This window comes from Vulpes vulpes, chromosome 16, assembly GCF_048418805.1.
Source record: "Vulpes vulpes isolate BD-2025 chromosome 16, VulVul3, whole genome shotgun sequence".
NCBI lineage: Eukaryota > Metazoa > Chordata > Mammalia > Carnivora > Canidae > Vulpes > Vulpes vulpes.
This window is the reverse complement of record NC_132795.1, coordinates 65,598,372-65,621,638: the sequence shown is the minus strand read 5'-3', so window position 1 is coordinate 65,621,638 and position 23,267 is coordinate 65,598,372. Positions and strand designations below refer to the sequence as shown.

Here is a 23,267-nt window from a genome sequence, read left to right as displayed (position 1 = left end):
AAATTACAAACAAGTACCAAATAAAGAGCTGAGGATGAAATAAAGAGTTTGACTATCTTTCCCATGATGACAGATTCCTAATAGTTTCAGTTCATGTCTCACGTCACTCAAGGGACTGTGTGCCCTAAGTGGTGGAAATATAGCCACACTGTCATTGCTTCCACCTTGCCATGTGGCTGATGGACCACGGCTACTGGAGCACAGTGTTGGTTTTGCCTTTTGTTGTGGTTCACTTGGGCTTGCCTTATTAGTACTATAGTTGATCTCTGGTGAATATGCAGGAATCTCTTAAAGCCATATTTCCTTTTTCTTAAGTTATTTTGCTAAAAACCAGTCAGCACAATCAGTAATCCAATCCACACATTGGCTCAGGTATGATCCCCTCTCTATTGTGGCTGAGTCACATCCTAAAAGTTTTGCTTGAGGACCTGATTTTTCCTTCCACTCCTGGTTAGTCTTGAATGTTGCCACCGTTTACAAAGCAGCTAGGTTGGTCTGGGGCTCATCACCTCAGGGAAGGAATGCTTTGCTATTCTTGTATAGACATCGACATGTAAAAACCCTGAGAGAATTAACTTGGTAGGCTAATAATTGAGACTTAAGACTAATAGAGTTCATTAATCTGGTCAGGTACCATATACATATGGGCTTGTCTAGGTATGCGTGTGAAACATTATCTTTCTTTCATATCAAGAACCAGCTAGAATATATAATTATTTCCACAGGCATTTATTGAGCATGAATTTCCCTCCAAGCATTGGAAATATGGCTGTGAACAAAGCAGGTAATCCCTGCCCTCAGTCACACTAGCAAAGGGAGACTGCTAGTTAACAAAACAGATTAGTACAATGTGCCGAACATGAGGAGGTGATGGGGCTCTGGGAGAAGCTGAAACACGGAAGGAGGAAGGAGATTGTGAATGTGGAGTCATGACTTTTAAAAATAAAAGGTCACAAAAGTGCTGTTTGGGTAAAAACCTGAAGGAAGTGAAGGAGTGTTTATGACAATTACTGACAGGATTCGTTGGGGGGTGGGGAGGGAGATGCCAGGCAGAAGAGCAGGTGCAAAGGCCCTGAGAGGAGCATGTTCTTCTGAACTCTGAAAGCAGCAGAAGGTCAGCACAGCAGGTGTGGAGAGTGTGTAGGGGGAGGGACGTTGTAGGAAATGAGGTCAGAGAAGCAGCTGGGAGCTATGCTGTGCAGGGACTTGGAGATCCTTTGCTGAGGACTTTGCCTTTCATAATGGGAGAGATGGGAGTCATGGTGCCTTAGGAGAGGAGTGGCATCATCTGGCTAAATGTGACCAGGACATCTCTGGCTACAGAGTGGAGACAAGACAGAGGATGGGAAGGGCCACTACAATTATTTAGCAGGGTTGGGATATTTTTCATAGTAAAAAGGCAGCGTTCATGGCTGGCATCCACCCGCAGAGTTCTGGGGCTTCCATGCATCAGGAGAAGAGCCATCTCCCCAGCTTCCGTCTCACTTGTCACATCTCTGCTTGCTCCCAAAATGTCTCATCGCCTGAGCCTTGCCAGTGGAGACAAAGGGGAACCACAAAGACAGGCTGGAATCTGGTCTATCTCACACGGAATCTAACTTTGAAGACGCACATGACCACCAGGATAAGCTGGTGTCCTTCCCCTGGGAAGTGCACACCTGCTGGGCCCAGGAATTAGGAGAGCATCTGGCAGTGGCTTGGGGGGCTGCAGACTGGCGGCCCTGCCATCCCAAACAGGCGAGCCGGGGGACCAGTGACACTGTACATGAGCTACCATGGTGCGGGCAGCTCCCCCATGGACCTGACACTGATGGCTGCTGCTTCATTCTGGTCCGATTCTTGCATGGATTTCTCTAGCAGCCAATCCAATGTGGCACCACACATGGCAGGTAATTCTGGGACATGGATATGCTAACTGTGTACCACCGCCCTGTCTGGGAATGGGGTGGCCAGTGACAGGCTGGAGCTGGCCTGAAGCAGTTCACCCACACCAACTGTTACATTTTTAGGAGTTTTGGAAGCCAGTTGTTACCTATGGCCATTATCGTCATTAAATTGTATAAACCTACAACTGAAATTAATTGTGTTAAAAACAAAGATGGTGAAGTACTTAAAACTCCTCACTAATAAATTTTTTTTTTAATTTTTAAAGATTTTATTTATTCGAGGGAGAGAGAGAGAGAGAGAGAGAGAGAGGGAGGGAGAGAGACAAGCAGAGACACAGGCAGAGGGAGAAGCAGGCTCCCCAAGGAGAGCCCAATGTGGGATTCAATCCCGGAACCCCAGGATCATGACCTGAGCCAAAGGCAGACGCTCAACCACTGAGCCACCCAGACATCCTGGTATTGTATAAAATTTTAAAGATTCAAATGAAGGAACACAATCAGAGAGAGCAATAAGAAGTGACACATTAGAGCAGTGAAAGAAGACAGGGAAAACTAGACTGTGTTCAGCATGCAGGGAGCCCGACGTGGGACTCGATCCCTAGTCCCCAGGATCAGGCCCTGGGCCAAAGGCAGGTTCTAAACTGCTGAGCCACCTGGGCTTCCCTTGACTATATGGGCTCTTCTCTGGAAGTGTCGTCTATCCTGCCTGCATGGTGAGCAGGAGACGTTGTTACTCAATGCTTGCTGCTTCTGGCTGCTGCTTTTTATCCTGGCCTATAGGGTCTCACTCAGTCTAGCAGTCCACCAAGGTTTGGGGGACAATTTACATGCCAATCTGGGGTGTCACCCACTCCTATCTAGGATTTTCCTTATCCCTTTCCTGCTGTTCTCCTAGACCCTAACTCTGTCTTCTGACACTGCTTGTTAGACCTGTAGTTCTGTATATTTCTAATTTCTCACTATAATTCCTGACATCCAAAGCTGTACCTAGACTGGGGTGTTGCCTGCAGGCAGACAGCCACACACTCACAAAATTCACCTCATAGCAATTTGTATTTCGTTTCCTAAAATCTAATATTGAAATGTGGCTTGTAATGACTTTCCTCCCCATTGCCACCCCCTCCGTCTCTAAAAGAGATAGGTTTGAACCCAACTTAAAGCATTTTTCATGTTAGAATTGATTTTAAGAACGTGGACGTTTTCTTAGTAGTGTATCCTTCCGGAGAGAAGCATTCTTGAAGAAAAATGTTTTAAACATTCAAATCATCTTTACTGTTTTTACAGATTTCACATAACATCTTCAATTGCCATGCTGGGCTCTCAACTAACCTTCTAAATCTTTGATGGCATCATAGAGGGGTTGTCTGTTGCTTGTTCAGCTATTGATTCTTGATTTAAACATTACTCATTGAGAATCTAAAATGCGTTCTTTTTCCAATTAGGTTGTTTTTACTAGTACCTTTCGGTACCATTTATCTTGATGCTACCTTAGCTTTGCTGACTGTTCTTAAAAATCCATAGCTGTATCTGCAGAGCTGGGCATTCAGAGCTGTTTCCTAAGGTTGTTCTCTCGTTTACTCTGCTCCAGACCCCTGCTTGCCTGATATTTTCTCACCATTCATTTTACATTTTAGAGGAGTGAGGTTGTCTCTGAAAGCAGGTGATTGCTCTGCTGGGATTGCCTCCAGGAGCTTGTGAGATTGCCCAGGAAGTCAGGGCTTTCCAAAGTCGTGGTGGAGTAATCACTCATTGCCTCCATTTCTTTCCTATTCCTCCTACCAGGAAATCTACCCCCTTCACACTGTGCACTATTTGTGGGGCAGGGGCCAGGCTCTGTAGCCAGAAGTGGCAGCTGGAGGCTGGCTGAACCACACCCTCACTATGATCTCTTCCCATATCAGTTCTGAAATGTCTACTCGACGTGCGCTGGACCCTCTCTCTCTGTCCTCTACGTCTCCGGACTGCTGTTTCTTTTTTGCTTTTTTCTTTTTTTGAACATTTAACTTATTTACTTGTGATAGACACAGAGAGAGGGGCAGAGAAACAGGCAGAGGGAGAAGCAGGCTCCATGCAAGAAGCCCCATATGGGACTCGATCCCAGGACCCTGGCATGATGCCCTGAGCCGAAGGCAGACGCTCCACCGCTGGGCCACCCAGGTGCCCCTCCCCTCATTTTTTTTTATATGACAATTTTCTAGTTTTCCTGTTGCCTCCACTCAGTCCCTCAAATTTTAGTCCGATCTTGCACTTTCCTAGGACTCCTGTCTCATTGGATGCTGGGAATATTATAGAAAAATTAGAAGCAGATTGGCTTAATTTCCATTCACCCGGAGTTTGCAGCCTGTCAGCCCCAGTTAGTAGGAGGTCAGCTAGATTTTTCAGTCTCATGAGTCGGCTCCAGACTGCCCTCTGCCCAAAGGAACACTTGGTGCTTGTTACCCTGCAGAAGCCAAGCCTTTTCTGACCCTGGAGCCAGGAGGGTTCTGCTCCTCTTGCTACTTCTCATTTCTCTTCTCATTTGGTCCATGGATTGTTTCCTTAGCTTTCCGTGCAACTGTATTCTTTTGATTAACTTGTCCAATATTTTATCTATGTTGTGACTTTAGGACAGAGGATATGGTCTCAGAAAGATACCTAATCTCTCTGGATAATATGAAGAGTCGGGATGATGTCAGTAGTATTTACTTTGTGGGAATATGTTAAAAATCAAGTCGGGGCATCTGGGGGGCTCAGCAGTTGAGCATCTGCCCTTGGCTCAGGTGGTGATCCCGGGGTCCTGGGATAGAGTCCCGCATCCGGTTCCCCACAGGGACCCTGCCTGTCCCTCTGCCTGTGTCTCTTCCTCTCTGTGTGTCTCTCATGAATAAATAAATAAAATCTTAAAAATTAATAATATAAATAAATACACACTGTTCGCCTGGGTGTATCTGATAATAATTGTGTCCTTTAAGTAAGCTGGGTGGTGCTGCAACCACTAACAACTTCTGAATCTTAGTAGTTTAAATAACAAACATCAATTTCCTGCTTGCAATGCTGGTCCATTTCTGGTCAGTCGAGCTTTGCACTGCAGTATTATGATGCATATCCTGGGTCCCCCGGTGTTGGAGCAGCTGCTTTCTGGAACACTGCTACACACCAGTGTGAAAGAAAAAGGGAACACAGACCCTACTTCCAATCCTGGAAGTAAACAGATGTCAATCCTGCTCACATTTTGACCCAAACAAGGAATGTGACCATTTATTTGTTCAGTGGGGCCAGAGTGCGATCCTACCATATGTCTGAAAAGAGAGAACCAAATATCTGTGATCATCCTAACTATTTCTACAATGACAGTTGTGAAATAACATTTACTTAATGTTTACTTGGGGCAAGACACTATAGTAATTAGCATACAAAGAGTCAGAGGTGGCTTTTAAGAATAGAGACTCTTTAATAGCAGTTTTAACTTTTTAAAAGATTTTAATTAATTAATTAATTAATTAATTAATTAATTTCCTGAGAGAGAGAGAGAGAAGGAGGAGGAGGAGGAGGAGGAGAAGGAGGAGGAGAAGGAGGAGAAACAGAGAAAAAGGGACAAGCAGACTGCACTGAGCATGGAGCCTGGTGTGGGGTTCAATCTCATGACCCTGAGACCAGGACCTGAGCCAAAATCAAGAGTCACAGCCACCCAGGTGCCCCAGTAGTTTTTTCTTTGCTCAAAGATAAAATTACTCATATTGATTGGTGGCAAGTATAAATTCTTGGCTATTAAAAAAGAGGCATGATTGTGATCTTGGCCAAATCATCTCAGTATAATAATGCATTTATTGTTAAGTTTGGGAAGTAAAATGATCCATTAAAATAATTATGATTGCATTTGTAATGCCTGGGAGTAATGACGGATCTTCTATAATCATAGAGCCTTATACAAGGTACGGCCGTGAACTAAAAGGTCCTTTGAAAACAATGCTCCTGATGGTGAGCGATCAGATGCATTCAGTAATTGTCATAAACACGCTTATCCCAAATTTCCCTGCCCACATCCTCCAACCTTGCTACAATGCAAAATCTTTAATATCCCAGTGGAATAATGATTTATTCTTTTGTGAAATGGATTCACCTTGCCTCAGCCCTTCTGCTAAGTTGTCTCAAGCCTAACTTTGAGCTGAGGAAAGAGAACTGGTGGTGTATTGGTTTAAATGCTTCTATTTTATGACCTGATTTCTTCTTCAAAGATGTCTAGAAACAGTTCAAGCCTGCCTTCAGGCTGCAGGCACCTGTGAAGTTTCTCCTTTTCTGTAACTGAAGGTTTTTTAAGTCTAGTAAATTAAACTTCAAGAAGGAAAATGGGAGTTAATAAGCTGACAGTTTGTCTAGGGGAGGGTTTTTTTTTTTTTTTCCAGGACTTAATATACTTAATTTCTTTACTTGTTTTTCAATTTGGCTGGGCTTAGGAGCAGGTCGGCTTTAAATTGAGGATGAAAAAGGAAGAATATGATGCTCTAACCTAAAACACGAGCTCTTAGTCATCATTTCACCATGACATATTTATTGTTCTGGACTTTCAATGTGCCTTTTGGGTTTTGAGTTAAAATTAAATACCCTGGAAAATGTAATTTATTATAGCATACGAGCTACTGCCTTCAAGGGAACTATTGGTAGCCTGAGAAGAGAGGGCTCTGTAGGAATGAGACACGGGACAGGCTGCCAGCTGTATGTGTGTGTGCATGCAAGTATGCATACGTGGACTGTAAATGTGTTTGTGTGCATGCATGTGTGTGTGTAAGTTTGCATGTGTGGGTATATGCATATGTATGTAATGTGATGCACATAGGTAGGCATGTACCTACATACATTTTGAATATACAACATATAGGTAGGAACAATTTAAGTGTGCACATATGTAGGCATGAAATTATGCATCATGTAATATAAATGCACATGTGTGCATGCATGTGTGTGATGAAAGTGCATGTATATGACATAAGCAAGCATATTTGTGACATGTGTGCAAGTGTGTGTGCATATGTGCAAATATGTATTTATGTTATATATGCATGTAATAAAAGTGTATATGTAATATAAATCTTTAAAAAATTTTTTTTTAAATTTATTTATGATAGTCACACACAGAGAGAGAGAGAGAGGCAGAGACCCAGGCAGAGGGAGAAGCAGGCTCCATGCACCGGGAGCCCGACGTGGGATTCGATCCTGGGTCTCCAGGATGGCGCCCTGGGCCAAAGGCAGGCGCTAAACCACTGCGCCACCCAGGGATCCCTGCAATATAAATCTTTATGTGTATGCAGACTCATATTTTATGTAGGTATGTGTAACATATGTAAATAAGCATAATGTATGTACATAATTACATGTATTGTTGGATCCCATTGAAGATCTTTCTGCAGAGTGAGACATATTTAGGTTTTAATACCAAACATCTCAAATTTATCTTTTTTAAAGAATGTTTTGGATCTTCTAATCCTTTTGTATTTCTACACACATTTTGTGGGCAATTTGTCAATTTCTGCATAATAGCTTGTTGGTATAGAGTGGAATTGCATTAAAGCTATAGATCACCCTGGAGAAAACTGACATCTTAATATTGAGTCTCCTGGTCCATGAATATAGCATCTGTCTCCAATTGTTTAGGACTTTTAAAATTTCCTTTAAAAAAATAAAAATAAATTTCCTTTCAGTGATGTTTTTGTACTTTTCAGCATAAATGTCTTATACATATGTTGTTAAATTTATTCCTAAGTATTTCTTATGCTATTGTATTTTTTTCATTTTTAAACTTCAATTTCCAACTGTTTATTGCTAGTACACTGAAATACAATTTTTTTTGTGTGTGTGTGTGTGTATTGGCCTTGTACGCTAAGATCTTGTTAAACTCATTTATTAGAGCTGTTGGATTTTTTTGTGGATTCTTTAGAATGTCCTACATAATCAATCATGCCATCTGCAAGTAGAGTTTTAGTTCTTCGTTTCCAATCTATGTGCTCTCTCCTTCCTTCCTTCCTTCCTTCCTTCCTTCCTTCCTTCCTTCCTTCCTTCCTTCCTTCCTTCTGTCCTTCCATCCTCCCGTCCTTCCTTCCCTTCTCTCTACTTATTGTATTAGTTAGGATTTCTAGTACAGCATTTCATAAAAGGGGGAAAATAAAGGTCGTTACACTGTTCCCAGTCTTACAGGGAAAGCATTAATTCATGAACAATAAGTTTCATGTTAGTTGTAGAATTTTGAAGTTATCTTTTATACTGATTGAATCATCTCCTTTATTAATAGTTTTCTGACTTTTTATCATGAACAGATGTTGAATTTTGTCAAATGCTTTTTCTGCATGCCTAATATTAACATAATTTTTATTTTTTAGTACTTAATATGGTAAATTGATTTTTGTGTACTAAGCTTACATTCTCTGAAAGAAACCCACTTGGTGACAAGATATGATTATTTATCTGTTGCTAAGATTTGACTTGCTGAAATTTTGCTTAGATTTGTGTTCATAAGGGAAATTAGTCTATAGTTTTTTCTTTTTTTTCCCCTAGAAATATCTTTGTATATTTTAGTATCCAAATAATCCTAGCCTTATGAAATGAGAGGAAGCATCCCATCCTTTAATAGTTTCTAAAAATTTTATGTACAATTGGTCTGATTTCTTCCTTAAAAATTTGGTACATAATGAATGAAGCCAACCAGACCAGGAAGTTTCTTTGTGGGAAGTTCAATTGAACTTGAACCATGAATTCAGTTTCTTTAAAGGATGCAGGGTTATTCAGATTATTTATTTCCTTTCCTTTTTTTTTTTAAGATTTTATTTATTCATGAGAGACACACATGGAGAGAGCTTAAGGCAGAAGTTCAACCACTGAGCCACCCAGGTGCCCTTCCAATTGGGACTTTTAATGTGATTGATATCATATAGTATATGTTTTTTTGTGATTGGATTTATTGAGCATAATATTTTCAAGATTAATGCATGTTGTAGCATGTGTTTCTTTTTAGGACTGAATACTATTCCATTGCATGAATATACCACATTTTGTTCATCCACTCATGACTTGATGACTGAAGAGTGTTCCCACCTTTTGGTAGTAATGAATGATGTTGCTGTCAACAGTCATATACAAGCTTTGGTGTGGACATATGTTTATGTCCAGGATTGGAATTGTTGGGTCCTGTGGTAACTCTATGTTTAATCATTTGAGGGACTGTCAGACTGTTTTCCAAAGCACTTCACCATTTTACATTTCCACTAGCAGTGTATGAATGTTTCAGTTTCTCCCTATCCTTGCCAACACTTGTTACCATCTGACTTTTTAAATTGTAAACAGTGGGTGTGAAGTGGTAACTTGTAGTTGATTTGCGTTTGCCTGATGTTTAATAATAGTGAGCGTCTTTTTATGTGCTTATGGGTTACTTGTATATCTTCCTCGGGGAAATGTCTATTCAGGTCTTTTGCACACTTTCAAATTGTGTTGTATGCCTTTTTATTATTAAGTTGTAAGAGCTCTTCATATATTCCAGATACAAGTCCCTTATATCTGATATGATTTGTAGATATTTTCTTGCATTTTGTTGGTTCTGTTTTTAGTTTCTTGATGGTATCCTTTGAGCCAAAAATTTTTAAATTTTGATGAATTTCAACTGATCTATTTTTTGTTGTTGCTGTGCTTTGGTGCCCTAGCCAAGAAATCTTTGCCAAATCTAATGTAGGCCCTTCCCCTACGTTTTCTTTTAAGACTTATAGGTTTAGCCCTTACATTTCGGTCTGTGATATATTTTGAGTTAATTTTTATATATGGCGTGAAGTAAGAATCCCAAATCACTATTTTGCATGTGGCTATCCAGTTGACCCAGTACCATTTGTTGAAAAGACTATTCTTTCTCTGTGGGTTGGTCCTGGCCTCCTTGTCAAAAATCAGTTGACTCTACATGTATGAATTGATTCTTATATTCTTAATTTTATTCTATTCATTCATGTGCTTATCATGTCAGAATTACATTCACTTAACTGCCATTGTTTTGTTGTAAATTCTTTTTTTAAAAAGATTTTATTTATTTATTCATGAGAGAGAGTGAGTGAGAGAGAGAGAGAGAGAGAAAGAAAGAGAGAAGCAGAGACACAGGCAGAGGGAGAAGCAGGCTCCATGCAAGGAGCCTGATGTGGGACTTGATCCCGGGTCTCTAGGATTACGCCCCAGGCCAAAGGCAGGGGCTAAACCGCTGAGCCACCCAGGGATCCCTGTTTTGTTGTACATTCTGAAATTATGAAGTGTGAGTCTCTCATTTTGTTCCTGTTTTTCAAGAGTGTTTTGACTATTCCAGGTGCCTTGAAATTCCACATGAATTTTAATATCAGCTTGTTAATTTCTACAATGAATTCACCTGGGATTTTGAGAGAGATTACACTGAATCTGTAGATCCATTTGGGGAGTAATTGCCATCTTAACCATGTTAAGTCTTCTGACCCATGAACATGGGGATTTTCCATTTATTTACATCTTCTATAATTTCTTTCAATGGTGTTTTGTAGGTTTTTTTTTAAAAGATTTTATTTATTTATTCATGAGAGACATACAGAGAGAAGCAGAGACCATAGGTAGAGGGAGAAGCAGGCTCCCTGCTGGGAGCCCAATGCAGGACTCGATCCTAGGATCCCGGGATCACAATCTGAGCTAAAGGCAGATGCTCAACCACCAAGCCACTCAGGTGTCCCTGTTTAGTAGTTTTTAGAGTATAAATTGTAACCTCTTGTCCACACTCACTAGGAATTTAGCCTCTTAAACTTGTATTGGTGGGGATGAAAAATTTTGGCAGCCTGCCCCTTCTGGGGAGATACTGTAGCATTTGTCTGAGAATTGAAGAGAGAAGATCCCTGTTGTCACACTCACATGAAGTGTAGCAGGAGAGATGGCAGTTTGTGGCTCAAGTGCCATAGACTGTCACTGTATTAACTGACTTTTAGTACATTTTTCTTGAGTAGGTATTTCTTCCATAGCCATGTGCCCATGAAATAATTTCCAGAGGTCTTACAGTTTTAAAATAGTTTTATCAGTTATGGTTTTACCACTGGGTAGTGGGTTCATGGATCTCCTTCTACTTCCAACCCCCATGTGGAACTTTCCCAATTATCACTTTAAAAGAAATCTCAGATAATATACCCAAAAGAGCCTAAGGCTCCTCTCAACCTGGGGTTTGTGGACCTGAGAACCAATCTGACACCAGTGCTTTTGTTCTGGGCAACTGGAATGTTGGCATTGCTGTTTACTGAAGTGGGAAAGCCTGCAGTAGAAGCATATTTGATTCTGGAAATGCTAAATTTGAGATACCTACTAGGCACCCAAGTTAGACATAAGTGGACAGTGAGAAATAAAATCCTAGAGCTTGGAAGAGAGGTTTTGGGTAGAAGTTGAAGTTTGGGAAAGAACTGTTTAGCAACAAGACAATGTAAGGTGATCTATAGAAATCATGTGCCCAGGTGAGTCCTGACTTATACTGATTTTCCTGATTTAATTATGAATGGCACCCTCTTTGTCTCTTAAAAATGTCCTTATTTAGATATTAAATTATATGGTTATCCTCCCTCCTAAAGCATATAGATTATCTTATCAAAGATGTTGCAATGTAACAGTTATTTGTGATATAACAAATCTGATGAAATGATTCAATGTCTATTTTCTATATGATATATTTAGATTAAAATTATTTTGAGAAAGTTTAGAAAGTAAAGTTATGTACACATACTCCACACACATTCCTTGACAGTTGGACCTTATAATTGGAATATTAAAAGTCTATTTTGTCAAAAGAAGTAGTGTTACTAAATTTTATTATAGGACAGTAAATTCAAAAGTCTCGAAAAAGACTTTTTCTCATGGGCTCATTGGCCAAAAATAATTAGACAGATCTAAGGCTAATGCAATTATCTGAGTGGATATCTCTAAAGAGTAGATATGTCATATGTCAACCTTTGACTATTGTACTTTTAAATATTAAATATTTAAAATATTGTGTAATGTTTAACTCAAATATTTCTCCCACCCATGGTTCAGTTTTCTTAATAACTTAGCACTTGAAATATATGTTTGTTGAACGTCTTTAGCATCCTTCTCTTAATGCTAGAATATAAGCTCTGGAACAACATAGACCATTCACTTTTTCCTCTATATGCCCAGTGGCTTGACCAGTGCCTGACGCATAGTCAACATGCAATGCATATGTGTTGAATGAATGAAGAAATTATTTGGTGTAACAATATATTGCATGATATGTTGAGCATGAAATAGTTTTTATTTATTTATTTATTTTAATTTTTAAATTTTTTAATGGGTATTTTTTATAAAATTCAGTGGAAAGACTCCTCTTTTTGATTTATGTTTTATTTTTTAAAAATATTTATTTCTTTGAGAGAGAGAGAGAAAGAGAGAACACACAGAGAGGAGGAGCAGGAGAGAGAGAATCTCAAGCAGTCTCCTCACTGAGCACGGAGCCCAATGCTGGGCTTAATCTTATGACCCTGAGATCATGACCTGAGCTGAAACCACGTTTAGTTGCTCAACCTGCCGTACCACCCAGGTACCCCAAAAGACTCTTCTTTTAAAGGAAGGCAACATGTTAAGAAAATGATAGTTAAGGTGGCTTGATCGTCATGAACTCATGGGCATTCACTAAAATAATGTAAGTTTTCTTTAGTGCCAGTTGGCCATTACTTTAGGGCCCCAATTAATCTTTCACTGCCATTCTCAGAGGATGGTCTTTGAACCGGAAAAGCCAAAGGAGTCTAGAATAGACTTTATTTAGACACTTTTGTAACAAAGTCATAAAGATTTAAACACTGGGTTCATTAAAAGTCAAATATTGATGACTTCATTTCTGTGCCTATGGTGATATAAAAAGTTCTCCATCGTTCATTGTCTCTGCCTCCCTAGAAAGCCTGGACAATCTTGTCTCCATAGGCAAGGGCAAGGTTATGTGAGGGTATGGTGGGGGAGGTTCAGTGAAATCAGAGAAAGCTGAAATGAGAGAACAGGCTTGTAGAGTCAGATTCATTGTAATATCATTGTCCGTGGACACATGAAGGGGATAAACCTAAGAAAGAAATTACTTATGGATGCAACAGTAATTCCTAACCATTTCATGGTTTGATTTAATGCATCTTGATATCCATCAGGAAAGTGTTTAGTGCTTAAGCAGATTGCTTGCTAATCTCAGTCATTTTGTAGCAGTAAAAGGAATACACGTTTTCCTCAAATTCTTATTAGAATCATCTATATCAAAGTAAGTGTGCTTGACAGAAAGCCAAATCACATATACATTTTGCAGTTCAGGAAACAAATCTAAAATGCAATAAAATGGCTTTGTCCAGATTATAAAATTATGTACCTTTTAATAAATTATTTTGACCCAAAGGGGAATTTCGTTTATATAATATTTAACACATTAGAGTATTTGCCCCTCATAAAAGCCCCAGATTTAGACAAATCAAGAAACAGACTCTTAACTACAGAGAACAAAGTGATGGTCACCAGAGGGGAGACGGGTGGAGGATGGGTGAAATAGGTGATGGGAATTAAGGAGGGCACTTGTCTTGATGAGCACCAAGCAATGCATGGAATTGTTGAATCATTATATTGTACACCTGTAACTAGCTGCAATTAAAACAAAACCTTAAAAAGTGGAAAAAACCCCAAATTTAATGATGATCAACAGTGGCATACTGAAGGTAGAATGGCAGGAATGTCCATCCCAGATTTAGTCAGTAAAAAGAGGGTGCAGAGAAGGGGGCGAGACAGTTCATAGCCTAGAGAGAATTTTAAAACAAAGAAAATCTAGCCAGAACTTACCTGCCTTCTATTATCACCACGTTCTGACTTCATTTAAATTCTAGACCACAGTTGGCAAGTTTTTTTCTGGAAAGGGCAAGAGAGCAAATACATTAGGCTTCGTGGTCTCTGCTTCTCTGTTGCCACGACTCTGCATTGCATCTGGAGATCAGCCACAGACATTAAGTAAAGGGACGAGGTGGCTCTGTTCCAGTGAAACTGTACTGGCTCCTGCTCTCTGTGTGAAGAGTGCACCTGTACCCGTCACTGACTGTCGCACCTCCTACGTGTGTATGCTTTCCTTGCATTGGCAGCAGCTCAGCTCTAGCTGAGTCTTGTGAGCAGACGGGACCTCTACCACATTGCTGCAGACACGAAGAATACAGTGGGTCTCTTCCCTCTGCAGTGAGATACGTTACAGATCTTGCTACTCTTTCATTGTTCACGTGGGGGTAAGAAAGCCATTTGGAGCAGAAGCAGGACACCACTGATGTGTACTTGATGGGCAAAGCTTTGTTGTAAGACACTGCAAGTTTGGAGTTGCTTGTTTCTATAGCAAAACCTACTGAAACTGATGGATACATGTCATGTTAACTCCACGTCAATCTTGATTCATGTAGGCTGGAGGAGGACTGGGAGTGGGGTGGGGAAACCCAAACATAGTTTCAGAAGGTGTTCATTGACTAGAAGATCTATGATTTCATGCTATCTTCAACTTCTAAATGAGCTGCTAGGAGAGTAATACTTTAAAGCAATGGAACTTCCATAAAACATTTCTTTCTTTCTCCCCATTTCTCAATCCCCAACAGCCTGAAATAAAAAGCAAGCCGAGTAAGATTTTTAAATCGCCCACTAATTGTTTCGACTAAAACTTTCAGTTTCTTCTTCCAATAAATAATCTCATTATAAAAGTAATGATGCTGTGGTAGAGATCTTTATTTTGCACCTATTTAGTAGGCTCTTGCACATTCCTAAGCAATATTTATTGAACTTAATGCCTCTGGTTGGCTTCTGTGGGGGATAGAAGTACTTAGAATTATTTCAATATTATAAGCCTTTCACAAATAAGCTTTAGTCACAGCATTCCAATGCATTTTAATTATGAGGAATATTATGCAGAATAATAATTATTGATATAATGATGACATTTTAGTTCAAAGATTTATTTATTTGAGAGAGAGCATGTGCATGCACAAATGGGGAGAGGGGCAGGGGAGAAGGAGAGAAATCCTCAAGCAGACTCCTCATTAAGTGCAGAGTCCAATGCGGGGCTAAATCTTAGGACTCAGATCATGACCCTAACCCTAACCCTAACCCTAACCCTAACCCTAACCCTAACCCTAACCCTGGGTTACTTCTTGGCACTGCTTGCCTACAATTTAGCCTCACCAACTGGTAGTTGGGGACAGGATGAGAAGTGCTGATACCCTGCTCCTCTTGTAGAGAAAGCCCTTTGACTAACTGCTGGAGAAAAAGAGAGTTCTCTGTTCCTGGCCGCACCACTAGGCTTTCTATTGTATGTAGTTGGGAACCAAGATTAGGGGTCTCAGTTCAAATACCACAAACTCTTGCTATTCTTATCAAATTTTCCGAGATTTTCTTAATTTGTTTCTGGCACTTACTATATACCCTTTGGACCATTTCCATAGACATTAAATAATTCTTTTTTTTTTTTTTGGAAGCAATAAACCTTATAGGAAACTGAAAAAGGACCTGAGTGAGAATTATGAAAAATAAAAAGAACATGTACAATTGTATCTTCAAGAATTTTCATGGAACATTATGACACATTAAATTAAGATATCCACATTCTCTAACAAAAATGAGCTGATTTGAGAAAAGGTAGCATGAAAATATTCTAATGCACTGACCAATAGAACTTTCTATGATAATGAAAATGTTCCATTATCTCTGTGTTGTTGAATACAGAATTTACTAGCTCCATGAACACTCACAAAGTGGCTAATTCAATTGAGGAACTGAATTTTTAATATAAATAGCCACATGTGGCTAGTGATTACCAATTGAACAGCACAGTTCTAATGCCTCATGGATCAAAATCAGTGGTTTCTTTGGGGGGGATTTCTCTAATCACTGCTGAAGGGTGTTGAGGATTGGGGGTGGAAAGAGAGAAAATCTCTTAACAGCAAAATTTAACTATTTAAACAAGTTCTGAAACTCTACAGCTTTCAGAGGCAGGGGATGAGGAAAGAACTCTAGAGGAGACCTGAGTATGCCCTTGAACTCCTGGCTAATGCCAAAGTGAGTAAAAGGCCTGGGATTTGGCTCGCTTACATGGGAAAAGGCCTATGGTGCCACTCACAAAACCTGAGGCTTGGGCCGCTTATGTGTGGAAATCTTGGCTGTGGGGCTGGCAGGGAAGTAAGTGAAAGTGCTCATTTCCAGAAAAGGGCCAGGTTTCCAGGACCAGAAGAGGAGTTAGAGGTGGAGAGAGAAACTTCGGGGCCTTTCTGGCCACCTGCAGGCTGAACAGGCCCTTTCTTTTTGGGATTAAGGTCTTATTCTTGCTCTTGAATACTCTGCTGGGATCCAGGCTTATTCGCCAAGAAGTTGGTCTGCGTTGTAGGTGATGGGTTTACACATGTTGAACCATTGCTTGGCCTGGGGGCTAATGCCATAGCTGGGGAGGGCATACTGCCACTGCAGCAGGCCCAGGTGCGTGATGAGCAGGCGGTAGTAAGTGGTAAAGGTATCTGTGAGAAAATTCAGGAGAACGCTCTGTCCAGGGACCAGATCTCAGTATCTTGTGCTAACACGGGTTTCCCTGTTTTGTAGACAAGGCAAACCTTTCTGTTCCCATTGCAAGGATCCAGCTCAAATATCACACTGCAAGACTCAAAGTGAGGCTTCTCTGGTGGGTTCTCACTGGCTTCAAGTGTATCATCCTCCAGGTCTGCCAGAGTTGGTGCATTAGGGAATGAATACGTGGATGACTGGTTGAGTGGAGTCAGTTTTGAGATGCTGTTAATCGCCATGCTTCCTGGTGGAGTGGTGTGCTCATCCAGCTACACACTCCATGTCATGTGAAAGCCATTGGTCACCAGGTAAAAATTCTTCAAATCCTCATGTAGCATATAGTTATTTTATTTTATTTTTTGTTCCCATGAAGAAATCATATGACGTTCAGCAGGTGGTTTTTCTATGCTAGTCATCTCTGCCACACCTAGGGGAGATTTGAGGATGCAGGTGATCCCCAGGGTCAGCTTCTCCAGGTGCTGCTTGCTGCAGCCCTGGGGCAGTGTCTCCTCCATGGCTTGCGTCCCCACTCTGTGTGTAGTGAGGGCAACTGTGGGGACCTGAATAATTCTTTAAAGGAAATAATTTTCACCATTTTCACTGGGCAGTGGATCTACAGAGTTTATCACAGAGTTTGTCATGCCGGAAGTCTCCCTCTGAAAGCTAACTTTCAGCAGCAGTGATAGATGAGGATGAGCGATCCAATGAGGGAAAGAAGGAATGACCAGAGAGGTATAGAGAAAATCAGAGAGAGTATATCATTTAAGTCAAGACACCATGGTTGGTAGGTCATGCGAGATGGAAATATATGTTTTGAAATTTTCATAAGGAAGTCATTGGCATTGTTAATTTTGGTGGGGTGATGATGGTTCTGGAAGCCAGTTTGGAGTGCAGTGAGGATGGGAGCCAGGCCAAGAAGGTGGATGTAAAGAATATGGACGACTATTACATTTTTAAATATAAAATTTGTAGAAGAAAAGTTTAGAAAATAATAAAATGAGCATATGTATACCTGCCACCTATTTTATTAAATTTTAATATGTGGTCATATTTAGTTGGGATTAAAATAAATTAAAGATGGAGTTGAGTCCCCTGGTATACTCTTTCCCAATTTCTCTCCCTATCTTTTAGCTGTAAGTATTATCATTAATTTGGTGTCTTTCATTTCTGTGCATATAATACTATAACTACATCTACATGTATATGTAAATGACACAAACTATTGCTTATGTCTTTAATATGTGTATAAATGATATTATATGGTACATACTTTTCCAAAACTTGTTTTTAAAAATCCAATATTGTGCTTTAGGATTTATTCACATTTATTTATATTGCGCATCCATTTATTCACAAGAGATATAAATCAAGTCATTTATTTTAGAAATATGTCCTAATTTGGCAACTTCTATTGATGGACATTATGTTACTTATGAGCATTTCTTATTATAAAGAGAGTTCCACTGAACTTTCTGGAGTACACCTTCTTGTACACATGTGTCAGGATATTCTTAAAAGTGGAGATGCTGGGGTATAAGCTCACATGCCTGAAGTTTTGGCAGATGGTGTCAGTGGCTCTCCAGAGTATCACCAATGGCATATGAATCTGTTTCTTTAACATCCTCATCATCAGACTTCCAAAATTTGCCTTTCAGAAGGATGTAAAATGTATTTTGCTACAGTTTATTTTCCCCATTTACTCATGGGGTTCAACATCTTTATACTGTTAATTGGTAATTTGTCTTCTGAATGACTTCGTCCTTTTGCCCACTATTACCTGGGAATCTGTTTCCTTATTAACTTGTATGAATTCCTCATGTGTTGGGGAAGCTAATTTTTAGGAATGTCCATTATGAATATATTTTTTCAATCCATGCCTTATTCTTCAGTTTGTTTGGTTTATTTCTTTGAACATTTTAAATCTGAATGTAATCAGACTTAAAGATGTCTTCCTTTATAGTTTGTTATCTTTGTTTTTGCTATTTGAGATAAGCCATTTTATTTGGGTTTTCTCTTTTTATATTTCAATCATTGCTGTTATCAGAAGGGGTGGGTCAAACATGAATTTATTGCTCCCTCTGGACCCTCTAAATAACTCTTGAAGATGTTATGAAAAGCCCAAGGGGCATGGTAGTGGTAGAGTGAGGGTCACACTGGAGTGCTTTAAAAAAGTAGCAGACCCTTCATAAAGAGTGGAAAGGAGCTTATAGAAGTATGAGATGGTGCGTTTAAAGCCAGTAGGATGCATATGATCGCGATGAAGAGCTGAGTGTGCAGAAGAGAGACTGTTAGTACAAATAATCACACATGCTCATTATGTAGATGCATAAGGACCCCAAAAAGCTGGGAAGTGATGGAACAAATGACCAGGCGGAATTACGGACCCTAAGGAGGAGGAAGGAAACATTTCTGCTATTAACACAAAGGAAGAAGCTGGGATGTGGGAGATGCAGCTGGATTTGCTTGTGAGGAATTAGGGAGATGGAGCTCTTCTGCTTAATGGCTTCTATTTCCTCTGTTAAACAAAGAGATTCATTATCTGTAGAAAGCGAGAGGTGGTAGGATGGGAGAAGACAGGTTATTCTCCACCTTTGAAGAAAGTGAGGCAGCCATGTAACACTGTGAAAGATAGTAGAATGAGTTGATTAGAAGAATGTAGCAGGATTCCCAGGAGGGTCCGTTTGAAGATCTCTTCTGAGGCTCCCACACTGAGCACGCACTGGCTATTGTCTTTGCACTGTCTGATCCCAGGTTTCTATCTCATAATGAACCAGAACCTGAAAATTCCACACAGCTTCTGGGACTTAGGGTGAAAGAAAGTGAGGCATAGAGATGCAGCTCACTTAGGATTCTGTAATAGATTTGGGCTGTCACCTGAGGGATGGAGGCTGCCTGGGGCAGTGGTCACCTGGTTGGTGATCACGTAGAGAAACGGCACCAACTCCTTGGGCCTCTTCCAGTGAAATAAATAAATAAATAAATAAATAAATAAGCCATTTGATTATTTTTCAGTTGTGACTTTGTAAACTTACCAGTTTTTAAAAAATGAATAGATTATTTTTTTTAGAGCAGTTTTAGGTTAACAAACAATTGAACAGTAAGTTCAGAAATTCTACATATACTTCCTCCCTACCTCCATGGTTTCCCCTATTATTAATAATGTGTATTGATGTGGTAAATTTGTTTAAATGGATGAATCAATATTGATACCTTATTATCAATTACTGTCTATAGTTCACAGTAGGCTTCATTCACTCTTTGTGTTGCACATTCTATAGGTTTTGATGAATGCATTATGTGATGTGTCAACCTTCTCTCCCACATTTAATCCCTGGCAAACACTAATCTTTCAACTGTTTCTATAATTTTTTCTTTTCCAGAATGTCCATACTGGAATCATACAGTATATAACCTTTTTAGATTGGCTTCTTTCACTCTGCAACAGAGATTTAAATTTCCTTCATAGCTTTTTATGACTTGATAGCTCATTTCTTTTTATTGCTAAATAAAATTCCACTGTATGGATCATGATTTTTTTATCCATTCCTATTTTTTTCAACTGTCATACTTTTTTTTTTTTTTCAAAATTCACATTCACTCTTGAAGGGCATCTTGTTTTTCCCAAGATAAATTATGAGTAAAGCTACTATACGCATGCATGTGGAAGGTTTCACGTGGACTTATGTTTTCAACTCAGTTGGGTAAATGCTAAGGCATGTGACTCCTGGATCATATGATGAAGACTATGTTTAACTTTGTAAAAAACTACCAAATTATCTTCTAAGTTGTACCATTTTGCATTCTCACCAGCAATAAATAAGAATTTCTGTTGCTCCACATCCTTACCAGCATTTGATGTTGCCAATGTTTTGGATTTTAGCCATTCTAATAGGTGAATAATGATATCTCATTATTATTATAATTTCCTTAGATATGGAGCTTCTTTTCATAAGAAAAGGCCATTTGCTATCTATAAATAAGATGAGGTGTCTATTAAGGTCTTTTGTACACTTTTTAAATTAGTTGTTGTTTTCTTATTGTTGAGTTTTAAGGGTTCATTCTTCTCCTAGAAGAAAACATAAGTGGCAAGCTTGACATTACTCTTGGCAATATATTTTTTGGGTTTTCTTCAAAGACAATGGTAACAAGAGCAAAAATAAACAAATGAGACTACATCAAACTAAAAAGCTTCTATATAGTGGAGAAAGCCATCAACAGATTAAAAAGACCACTTTTTGAGTGGGAGAAGATATTTGCAAATCATATATCCAATAAGGGGCTAATTATCCAAAATATGTAAAGAATTTATACAACTCAATAACAACAACAACAACAACAACAACAACAACAAAACCCCCAAATTATCTGGTTAAAAATGGGCAGAGGCTCTGAGTAGACATTTTTTCCAAAGAAGACATACAGATGGCAAACAAGCACAAGAAAGATGTTCAACATCACTAATCATCAGGGAAATGCAAATCAAAACCACAGTGAGCTGTCTCACACTTGTCAGAACAGCTAGTATAAAAAAGACAAGGAGTAACAAGCATTGAAGAAGTTGTAGAGAAAAGGGAGCACTGGTATAGTGTTGGTGGGAATGTAAATTGGTGCAGCCAGTACAGAAAACAGTATGTCAATTCCCTACGAAATTAAAAATAAAACTATCATATTCCGGGGATCCCTGGGTGGCTCAGCGGTTTGGTGCCTGCCTTTGGCCCAGGGCGTGAACCCAGAGTTCCGGGATGGAGTCCCACGTTGGGCTCCCGGCATGGGGCCTGCTTCTCCCTCCTCCTGTGTCTCTGCCTCTCTCTCTCTCTCTCTGTGTCTATCATGAATAAATAAATTTAAAAAATCTAAAAAGAAAAAAACTATCATATTCCACTTCTGAGTATTTATCCAAAGAAAATGAAAACACTAATTCAGAAAGATGCACATAACCCCATGTTCACTGCAGCATTATTTATGATAGCCAAGAGGCGGGAACAATCTAAGTGTGCATGCATGGATGAACGGAGAAAGAAGATGTGGGACAGTGAAATACTACTCAGCCATAAAAAGAAGGAAATCTTGCCATTTGCAACTACAAGATGGTCCTCGAGGGTATTATGCTAAGTGAAATAAGTCAGAGAAAATCAAATTCATTTGATTTTGCTTATATGTAAAATCTAAAAAACAAATGAACAAACAAAACAAAACTCATAGATGCAGAGTTCAGATTGGTGGTTGTTAGCAAAGAAGGAGGTTAAGGGGTGGGGGAAAAGGGTGAAGAGAGTCAATTGTATGGTGACAGATGGTAACTGAGCTAACGTTGGTGATCACTTTGTGCTGTATGCATGTATCTGTTGGGCTGGCGAGACTGGGGAACCTCAAAATGCTGAGGCCAGCAGCCTCCCAATAACGCCGCCCCACCCCCATTTTCTAGCCAACGCCGCCTTGCTGCCCTACCCGAACTTAGCTTACGAAACCTGTAACCCTTGCCCTAACCAGAAATAAAACAAAAAACAAAAAACAAACAAAACAAAACAAAACAAAACAAAAAACCCCAAAAAACAAAAAACAAAAAACAAAAAACAAAAAAACCCAAGACCCGGAAAAGACCGAAAACCTGAAAAACACCACCAAATAAGGAAACCTTACCTCATATTTCCCATTAAAAGCCTGCTTTGACCAACTTTTGCCTGGCCTCTCTATTCCATTTCACTACCAGTGGGATTAAACCTGATTTTTGGTGCCAAAACCCGGGAGGAGATCTAGGCCCCACGCTGGTGAGGAGTCTCTCTCTTCTCACCACCAGGCTCAATGGCCCCCTGGGGGTACTTTGGACTAAATCTGACAATATCAAAATACTTTGTTGTACACCTGAAGCAAATATGTTATTATGTACCAAGTGTTATTAATTTCTGGTTTCATATTGTTGTCATAGGAAATATACTTGGTATGATTTCACTTTTCTTAAATTTGCTAAGATTTGTTTTGTGACCTAATACATAATTTACCTGGAGAATGTTCTGTGTGAACATTAGAAGAATGTATATTCCATTGCTTTGGGATGGAATATTCTGTACATGTTTGTTAAGTCCATTTGGTCTATAGTTTTATTTAGGTTATTAGTGTTCTTTCTGGATAATCCATTTATTGTTGGAAATGGAGTATGGAGTATCCTACCGTTATTGTATTGATGTCTTTTTTTTCTCCCTTCCGATATGTTAGTATTTGCTTAATGTATTTAGGGGCTATAATATTGGGTGCATATATATTTTACAATTTTTATATGCTTTTGATGAATTGACTTTACCATTATATAATGACTTTCTTTGTCACATGTTACAGTTTCTGACTTAAAGTCTATTTTTTTTTTTCTGATTTAAACAAAGCTACCTCTTTTTTTTTTTTTTTTTTTTTTTAAAGCCTTTATCTCTCCTTTATTCTGAAGTACAACTTTGCTGAGCCAGGTTGTCTTGATTGTCCCTTTTCTTTTTCAGCACTTCAAACATAGCATCTAACTCTCTTCTGGCCTGCAAGGTTTCTGCTTAAAAATCAGAAAGTTTCCTTATGTAAGGATTATTATTATTATTATTTTATTTTTATTTTTTATTTTATTTTAATTTATTATTACTATTATTATTATTATTATTTTCTTTTGCTGCTTTTAAAATTTTCCCTTTGTTTTTGATTTTGGTCAATTTTATTGTGTGCCTTGGAGTAGAACTCTGGGTTGAAACTTTTTTGGAAACCTAGGAGTTTCATAAAATTTCATGTCCCATCTCTTCTCATAGTTGAGGAGTTCTTAGCCGTTATTCCTTTAAATCAGCTTTCTTTCTT

General features: G+C 39.2%; 1 pseudogene; it reads right to left on the bottom strand.

The window, feature by feature from the left end:
* Positions 1-16,084: 16,084 nt before the first annotated feature.
* On the bottom strand, positions 16,085-16,960 carry LOC112915371 (tubulin polyglutamylase complex subunit 2 pseudogene; annotated as a pseudogene).
* Between the last annotated feature and the right edge of the window lie 6,307 nt (positions 16,961-23,267).